We start from the raw sequence: 10218 nt of genomic DNA on the forward strand, positions 1-10218 counted from the left end.
TGGTTTTGGGTGCTGGGCATTTTTACTGCGTGATAAATAAGCAGCACGGCACAACGGTTCATATGCTCATTGTCTCCAAATTATGACCAGCAATGGATAAATATTAAGTCTGCTGTTTAAAACAAATAAAGAACCAATGTAAGAGAATAGTTAGTATGCGCAAACAGCGGGAAACTCTGTATATTCGTGCAGTGTGCGCATGTCAAAAACATATAATTCGATTTGAATCTTGTGACATATAAACGCGCACATTAACCCGATCACGTTTAGCGTTCATGTAAACACTAGGCCTACATTCAGATTCATCAATCGGAATTAATTCAGTCCGATTGAAACAAAAGTTATGCATGGAAACGTACGTAGCCGATCCTCCGACGAATCATAGGCTATTTTCATTGCTGAGATTCAAACCAGAAATGAATATCCACAACTCGCAGATTGTGCAACGAAGTTTCTCTTCCCATTTAGCACTACTACCGTAAAACTTCAAATAATAGCCGAGTCCCGAATAGACGCCTGTCTCTTTTACACACCTGGTGTGGCGACAGATTTGGGTAAATAAAGGCCGGTCTCAAATAGAAGCCGGGTCTGTTTTTTAGTTTCGGGTTGTATTTAATCTTCTAAAACCATCAGAGCGTCCGCTTGCTGCGCTTGACAGTGCATAACGAGCAGAGAGAGCGCCCCGGTCGCGCGCGCGCACTCACGTCTTCAAACAACACGAGCGCTGTCTTGCTCTCTATCCCTCGCGCATATTAATCAAAATCAATTGACACGATAGTAAAAGGTTGCAAGACCGCAGTTTTATGGGATGATTATAGTATCAAAATGATTAACACGTGCAAGCACACTTATCAATGAACTTGATACATGTTGCAGAAATGTTTTATCCATGCCTTTCAACTTGCGTGTGCAAAATTCAAAATTGAATGAATGTGAAGCAATTTGTACAAATAGAGACATTTTTGTGAATACAAATGTTTTCCTTTGTATTAGTGTATCATAATTTGCACATGCAACACAGAAGACGTGCATGTGTGGATCAGGTGACGCGCGTGCATTCATTGACTCGTTTCTGAGTCGATCCTATTTGATTCATTTGGATTTTGAGACTTTCATTTCGCGGGTTTCGCCTTGCACGATCCACACACAGCTGTCTGAGAAAAGCTGCTACCACTAGATGGCAGTATTCTGCTAAAACAGACAACGGCAGCATAATCAAGCGTTCTTCCGCATTTAAGACGCTTAATGAGAGTGATATTGAAGCACCAAATTTAGTACACAATAATATAGGCCTACCCTATTAATAAAGCATACTTTATAGAGGCAAACATTACGTCAGATTATGAACAACACCCATAGAAAACCATTATAAAACGCTTAACGTGCAATAGCGCGTTGCATGTTCAGTAAGGTGTATTGGCTACTGAGTTTAAATATCACCGTCTTACTGCATTGACGTTAAGCTTTTTCTTTATAATATGCTCTATGGGAGGAAAACTATATAGCCTACAGACAAGAGACTACATGAACGCAATGTACGGCGTTTCAAGTTAATAACATTTCCTTCCCGAGCCTGTTAAAAAGAAAAAGCTTAACATGAAATAAAAATTCTGCAGTTGCGTTTAACTTTGCATGTGAATGGGAGAGAAACTGGTCCGAGAGTGCAGTGAAGTAAGTTTTAGGTTTGATATTCGCCTCATTTTATAAAGGGACCATCTGCAAACTCCACTCACAGTCAAAAAAATATAAACGTCCAGTCATTCATTCAAATGAACATATTTCCAAGGTTATATTATAACCTTGGAAGTCTAGTGGGCAGACTGACTTAGCCTACTGTTACTGTACTATGTCCAGCCAATATCTCGATTGAACAGTAGCCTACAATTTTTTAATTTACTGTAAATTGTTTTTCTATTCATGTTCCAAAGGTTGTAGTACGTTCCTAGTGACAAGTCAGGTGAAATTTTACATTATTCACTTGTAGTAAGTCACCAAAAACCCGTTTGGTTAATTACAGTAATTTTTTAATAAAATAATAATTGTTTACTAAATAGGCTACATGAAGGGAGTTATTGGGGCAATTTCACCTGTAGTAAGCCAGTCTAGTCACTGAACATACTACAACCATTTTGAACATGAAAAAACCCTTTTGGTGAATTACAGTATTTTTCTGCAGAATACAGGCTACATGAAGGGAAGTATTGTCCAAATTTTACTTGTAAGTCAGTCTTACAGAAACCTTCTACGAGCTTTGGAATTTGAAAATGTCTGTTATTAAATTTAAAAAGTAATTTGAATTAAAACAAATTATACGTTTTAACCACTGATCTATATAGAATGACATTATAGATCAGTGGTTTTAACGCAGTTAGTGGAATTGGCAGACGTTCCCTTGTGCATCATGAGCTGTGGTTAGCCCGTCAAAGCATTCTCATGTAGAAATATGCAGCTACAGGCCCGCTACGCCAGTTGATTTTCAATTAATATTTCATGTCGATATACAATGGTTGCATATTGTTAAAACTCATCGTGCTATAGTAAGACTATAGCCTATGGCTTAAGGGTCAAGGGAAAACAAATGTACTGCGAAAATCGTCTTTAATATTTAAAAACAGACATTTTCAAATTCCTGCTTGTATACTATGTACACAATGTGTAGTCAGATAAAAATAAGCATATAATATGAACGCAACTGCGAAATTTCACCTTTTTTTTAACAGGAAGGAAAATTGTATTAACTTGAAACGCCGTGCGTTGCGTTCATGTAGTCTCTTGTCTGTAGGCTATATAGTTTTCCTCCCATAGAGCATATTATAAAGAAAAAGCTTAACGTCAATGCAGTAAGACGGTGATATTTAAACTCAGTAGCCAATACACCTTACTGAACATGCAACGCGCGATTGCACGTTAAGCGTTTTATAATGGTTTTCTATGGGTGTTGTTCATAATCTGACGTAATGTTTGCCTCTATAAAGTATGCTTTATTAATAGGGTAGGCCTATATTATTGTGTACTAAATTTGGTGCTTCAATATCACTCTCATTAAGCGTCTTAAATGCGGAAGAACGCTTGATTATGCTGCCGTTGTCTGTTTTAGCAGAATACTGCCATCTAGTGGTAGCAGCTTTTCTCAGACAGCTGTGTGTGGATCGTGCAAGGCGAAACCCGCGAAATGAAAGTCTCAAAATCCAAATGAATCAAATAGGATCGACTCAATGAATCGAGTCAATGAATGCACGCGCGTCACCTGATCCACACATGCACGTCTTCTGTGTTGCATGTGCAAATTATGATACACTAATACAAAGGAAAACATTTGTATTCACAAAAATGTCTCTATTTGTACAAATTGCTTCACATTCATTCAATTTTGAATTTTGCAACACAAGTTGAAAGGCATGGATAAAACATTTCTGCAACATGTATCAAGTTCATTGATAAGTGTGCTTGCACGTGTTAATCATTTTGATACTAAAATCATCCCATACTGTAGCGGCGAAATCTCTGACGCCATTCTGGCCATCGTTCGGGGTGACCAAAATCAAAACTGTCCGGGGGCTGAAACTTTGCCATGGTGCTAACAGCGCTCCACTTCTGACACCATGTAATGTTCCAATAAAGCAACTTAGTTTCTCAAAGTCTGAGCTTTATTAACATCAAGCTTTTCTTTCTGTAACTTACATGCAAACACAATGTGACTAACATTACTCTCTAGATAAATGTCGACTAGCGTTTTCTTTGGATGTCTGCAACTTGACCCTTAGCAAACACTCGATCGCCACCTAATGGACTAAAACATATTACCTATAACAACGATATAAACTGTTCTCTTACGAGAGGTTCTCTCGTATTGCGTAAGCTAGCTTACGCTGCGGGAAAGATTCATCTTTGCTGAGATATTGAAGCCAAAAAATTATTTCATAATTTGTATCCATACACAACGCAGTTCCTCTGCGGCAGACCTAGAGCAGGCTAGCTAGCAGCTCATTGGTTCGCTCAGAGAGAACTGCTTAAGCCTATGGGAGAGCGGGGCTGAACCCGCTTCCAATGAGAGGCGCCCGCGCGCTCATTGCGTCATAGCCCGCCAGAATGGGCGTGGCTATGGTGTATATAACAGTCTCTCCCAGGCTTATATGTTGATTCATTTCATCTTCAGCAAGCTGCACGCTTCTGCTGTCCTGAGAAAAGCCGTCGCCGTCGAGAAGGCATCACTCTAGCGAGCTCCCGGACCCTGAAGAAGCCGGCCGTCTTCGCCACCTTTAGCCGCCCTGCAAGCTAGCGCCATCCGACGACTGTATCCTTCTCTTTTCTCTATTTATATCTAAAAGAGCCGAGCGTCTTTTTAAAGATGTCTCGTTTTTCCTGCGGCTCTTGCCGCGCTCGTCTCGAGGACGGAGACCGCCATGTCATCTGCGCTCTCTGTCTGGGACTCGAGCACGCAGAACTCGCCCTCGCGGATGGAGGATGCGACTTCTGTGAGAGCCTGCCGTTGTCGTCCCTGCGGGCACGACTTCTGGCAGCAAAATCCGCTCCCGCGCCGCCTTCCTCTTCGCCGTGTAAGAAGAAACGCCGCTCCCAGAGGCCGCCGGAGCCCCCAGCGGAACCATGCGGGCCGCCGCCGCCGCTTCCCGCTTCCCGTTCTCCCTCCCCGCCCCTGCCGGACATACAGTTGCCGCCGAGTGGCCGCTCTGTCGCTTCCGATGACGCCGCGGAGGAGAAGGACTCCTGTTCAGTCAGTGACAGTGAAGATTGGTCATCTCTCGGATCCACGAGAGAGTCGGCGGGGATCCGCGCCGGGATAGAGGAGGAACTAATGCGCCTCCTCTCACAGGCCGTCGAACGCCTCGGTCTCGAGTGGTCTCCTCCACCCGAGCAGGCCCCGAACCGGATGGACGGCAGCTTTTTTCATCGGCGCTCGACCCCCGCGTGTAACCGGGCCGCCCCATTCCTGCCTGAACTTCACACAGAGCTGACGAAGTCCTGGAATGCCCCGCTCTCGGCTAGAAACCGCTCCGATATATCCGCCTCGCTGCGCTCGGTGGACGGAGCCGCCGAAAAAGGTTACTCAGCCATGCCGCCCGTCGAGGACTTGGTCGCCGCACACCTCTGCCCGCCCTCTGCTAGATGGCGCTCTTCCCCCACGCTTCCTTCGAAAGCTTGCAGAGCGACCTCGAGCTTTCATGCTCGCGCCTACGCCGCCGCCGGTCAGGCCGCCGCAGCGCTGCATTCTATGTCTGTCCTCCAAGTATTACAGAGCGATATTCTCCGTGAGTGGGCCGAAAGCGGTAGAAACCCCTCCCCCGCTGTCACGGATCTGAGAAGTGCTACGGACCTCGCCCTTCGCGCCACTAAAGCCGCCGCACAAGCTCTGGGGAGATGCATGGCCAGCCTTTGTGTTGCCGAGAGACACTTATGGCTCACGCTCGCCGACATGGGAGATTCTGAGCGCGCCGCGTTTCTTAACGCGCCCCTCTCCCCGACGGGCCTTTTTGGATCTGCTGTCACGGGAATCGTCGATCGCTTTTCTGAGGTCCAGAAAGCTACTCAGGCGATGAATTTGTTTCTGCCCCGCCGCGCTAGCTCTTCCGCGGGCCGCTCTCGTGAGCCTCCTCCCAGAGCTCCACCACAGCGCCCCCCTCCGCAGACTCAAACAGCCCAGCGCAGACAGGGCGGCCGCCCTCGCTCTGACAGCCGCCGCAGACCGCCGCCCCCTCGAGGCCCGCGACCTAAGATCACGCTGAAGCCTGATCATCAGAAGTCTGCCTAGCAAAGTCAAGAAAACGACGGTGCTCTCCCGCTGCGGCCGGACCGCCGTCAAAGCTTCGCCCTCTGCCAGTCCCCGTTATTTCGCCGACTGCTGTAGTGTTGACCGCCACAAACAAGCCGGAGTCCCAGCCCGCTTGCGAGCGACAAAAAGCCGTTTTTACGGCTACCCAGAGAATTCTCAAAAAGAGAAAATTTGCCAGTTGTGTAGAAAATGTGCCCACAATCATGTGCTCACCCATACACACAAGCATAACATATCCCGTGTCTCTATCAGAGCCCCATCACATGAAACGGGCACAGCCCGCTCTAATATCAGAGAACATAAACACGCCCACGAGCTCGTGCGCGTGTCCCCTCTCTGCTCGCTCTGTTTCACGGCCCATAGACTCCTCTCTGAGTGCAAATCCCGTTGCCACACACATTCAAAGCGCTCACACACTGTGTCCAGCCCGCTATGTGCAGCAATCAGGGCGATATAGCCATTCGGCCACTAGCCGCATGCTCCAAAGCGTGGGAAGCCATTCCAGGCATTTCCCCGTGGGTACTAAGCATTATAAAGAACGGCTATCTGCTACAGTTTCGCCGCCGCCCGCCTCGTGCGCGCGCGCGGCTCGAATCTACTGTCAGCCCACTGGCCGCCGGCACGCTCCGCTCAGAAATTGCGACGCTGTTGCAAAAGGGCGCCATAGAGAGAGTCCCACCATCTATGACCGAGTCGGGGTTTTACGGCCGTTATTTTCTGGTTCCCAAGAAAGACGGCGGCCTCAGACCGATTTTAGATCTCAGGTCTTTGAACAAAGTGCTCATGAAGAGACCGTTCAAGATGCTCACTACCAGGAAACTCGCGCAGGTGCGCCAGGGGGACTGGTTCATCTCTCTAGACCTGAAAGACGCCTATTTTCAGATCCAGATAAATCCCCGTCACAGGCCATTCTTACGTTTCGCCTTCGAGGGTCATGTTTATCAATACGCCGTTCTCCCGTTCGGCTTATCCCTGGCGCCCCGCACATTTACGAAGTGCATGGATACGGCGCTCGCCCCCCTGCGGAGCCAGGGGCTGCGCATATTGAATTATCTGGACGACTGGCTGATTTTGGCCCAATCACAGACGGAGCTTCTGTCGCACCGCGCAGTTCTCCTCGACCATCTGAAAACGCTGGGCCTCTCTGTCAACTGGACAAAGAGCTCCCTTCAACCCAGTCAATCGATTTCCTTTCTAGGAATAGATTTGAACTCGGTCACGATGACGGCTCGCCTGTCTACACAGCGCGCGCGCAGTGTACAGCGACTGGCCGCCTCGTTTCAGATGGGCACCCGCTCACCTCTGAAAAATTTTCAGAGGATGCTGGGTTACATGGCCTCAGCCTCCGCTGTGCTTCAGCTGGGCCTTCTGCACATGCGTCCGCTTCAGCTTTGGTTAAACAGCCGTGTACCCCACCGCGCGTGGAACACGGGCCGCCAGCTGATCAGAGTTACGCAGACATGTCTCACGGCGCTGCAGCCATGGACAGTAGCAGAATGGTTTCGACAGGGCGTCACGATGGGGACCTTTTCCCGCCGAAAAGTCATCTCGACAGATGCATCCAACACGGGTTGGGGTGCAGTCTGCGAGGGCTCACCGGCCTTCGGCCATTGGTCGACACAGGAAAGCCCCTTACACATAAACTGTCTGGAAATGCTTGCGGTCGAGAACGCGCTTTCGCGCTTCCTCCCGCTCATTCGGGGACACCACGTCCTGATCCGTTCGGACAACATGGCTGTGGTCTCCTATCTCAACCGTCAGGGCGGTGTCAGGTCCAGGAATCTCTTCCTACTGACACACCGCATTTTAGTTTGGTCTCAGAGCCGCCTGCTCTCGCTCAGAGCGACGCATGTGCCGGGCCATCTGAACGACGGTCCAGACATACTGTCCAGGAACCTCATCTCCTCAGGAGAATGGTCCCTGAACACACAAACGGTCCAAATACTGTGGCGGCTATTCGGCAGAGCAGAGGTGGACCTCTTCGCGTCAGAAGAGAACGCTCACTGCCCAATATTTTTCTTAAGGAGCGAGGACGCGCTAGCCCAGGAATGGCCTCGCCGCCCGCTCTATGCATTCCCTCCGATCGCTCTGCTAACCACAGGTAATTCAGAGGATCAGGGACACACGCCACTCGGTGCTCCTCATAGCCCCGCGTTGGGAGAGTCAGAATTGGGTTCCGGAGCTCACTCAGCTGTCGCAGACAGCCCCGTGGCCCATCCCAGTCAGAGCAGATCTCCTCTCTCATACTCGCGGCACGATCTGGCACCCCCATCCACGGCGCTGGGCGCTACATGCATGGGTGATCAACGACTATTCGTCGATTTGCCAGAAGGAGTAAGAAACACTATCATACAGGCTAGAGCACCTTCCACGAGAAGGCTCTATGCGTCTAAATGGTCTGTGTTCTCAAAATGGTGCACCGACAAACATCTGGACCCACGGTCATGCGAGGTGCCGTCTTTGCTGGTTTTCCTTCAAGAGATGCTGGACAAGGGCAGGTCCCCCTCCACTCTCAAGGTTTATGTGGCAGCCGTCGCGGCGTTCTCTGAACCCCGACGCGCTCAGTCCCTGGGCAAAGACGAGTTAGTCATCCGCTTCCTCAGGGGAGCTAAGAGGATGAACCCTCCGCGCCCCGCTTCGGTTCCTATCTGGGATCTTTCTATAGTTCTCGAAGCTATGAAAGCACCCCCGTTCGAACCGCTCGAGTCTGTGGACCTAAAATACCTCTCGCTCAAAACCGTTTTTCTGACGGCTCTGTCCTCAGTAAAACGCGTGGGGGATCTTCACGCGCTCTCATCCAGCGCCGCGTGTCTCGAGTTTGGCCCGAATGATTCTGTTGTCATTCTCAAACCTAGACATGGCTATGTCCCGAAGGCGATTGGTACCCCGTTCAGGGCTCAGATTATTTCCCTATCGGCTCTGCCTTCATCCGATAGTGAGCGCGACGCCAATCTCCTCTGCCCGGTGCGGGCTCTGAGATTGTACACTACGCGCGATGCCGCGTTCAGACGCGCTGAGCAGCTTTTCGTGTCGTTTGGGGGGCGCACCAAGGTCTGGCCGCCTCTAAACAGACACTGTCTAGATGGATAGTAGACGCTATCGCCTCTGCTTACGCATCTAAATGCCTGCCCTGCCCTCTGGGCATCAGGGCGCACTCCACTAGAGGCATGGCCTCATCGTGGGCATGGTCCTGTGGAATTTCCATTCATGACATTTGTGTGGCCGCGGGATGGGCCTCCCCGTCCACTTTTGTCAGATTTTACAACTTGGAAGTTCCCGCCTTGCAGGCAAAATTACTAGCTGTCTAACGACCAGCTCCCTAAGAAGCTGCATTACTGGGAGTCCCTCACACAACCGGTTCGCCCCTTGTGCTCTCCTTAAATGCTTATACACTTCATGTGCCCGCTCTGCCGGCCTCATACATGCTTATGTATACACTTCATGTGCCCGCTCTGCCGGCCTCATATTACATTCACTCCACGTTAAAAATCCCCCGGTATCACCCTGGGATTCATGAGTGGATTCATAGCGCGCACGGCGTTGACCAGGTGTTCCCGCAGCGTAAGCTAGCTTACGCAATACGAGAGAACCTCTCGTAAGAGAACGAATCGGTTACCTAACGTAACCTCGGTTCTCTCTAGAAGAGGGAACGAGTATTGCGTTCCCGGCCGTGCTTGCGCTACTAGCGTTTCGCTTCACGCTGAAATAAATCAACATATAAGCCTGGGAGAGACTGTTATATACACCATAGCCACGCCCATTCTGGCGGGCTATGACGCAATGAGCGCGCGGGCGCCTCTCATTGGAAGCGGGTTCAGCCCCGCTCTCCCATAGGCTTAAGCAGTTCTCTCTGAGCGAACCAATGAGGTGCTAGCTAGCCTGCTCTAGGTCTGCCGCAGAGGAACTGCGTTGTGTATGGATACAAATTATGAAATAATTTTTTGGCTTCAATATCTCAGCAAAGATGAATCTTTCCCGCAGCGTAAGCTAGCTTACGCAAAACTCGTTCCCTCTTCTAGAGAGAACCGAGGTTACGTTAGGTAACCGATTCGTTTTATATCACACTTTGTCAGTCGGGATTTTCAACAGTGACTGCAACGAAAACAAAAAGCAGGAATAGGCTGACAACAGTTTGTGCGACACTACGAGTCACACTTTTCCAAATTCCACCCAGTCTGGATATGATCAGAGCGGCAGTCTCAAGGCTATCACATTAACGTGAGTAAAAAAATCAGTTTGCCTCATAGTCTGCCTAATTATTGAAAATGTTTGTGTGTTTTCGTGATTATCATTAATTATAATAAGCATATAGGCCTGCGTTGTAGCCTATAGATCTAAAGAGGCATTTCAGTTATTCTTGATTTATTTAGTGGGTCATATGACTGGCATACAAAAGAAAAGTGGGTCGCAGTAGGCAAAAGGTTGAGAAA

Source organism: Rhinichthys klamathensis, unplaced genomic scaffold (assembly GCF_029890125.1).
Source record: "Rhinichthys klamathensis goyatoka isolate OS25496 unplaced genomic scaffold, OSU_Roscu_1.1 h1tg000234l_1, whole genome shotgun sequence".
Lineage (NCBI taxonomy): Eukaryota > Metazoa > Chordata > Actinopteri > Cypriniformes > Leuciscidae > Rhinichthys > Rhinichthys klamathensis.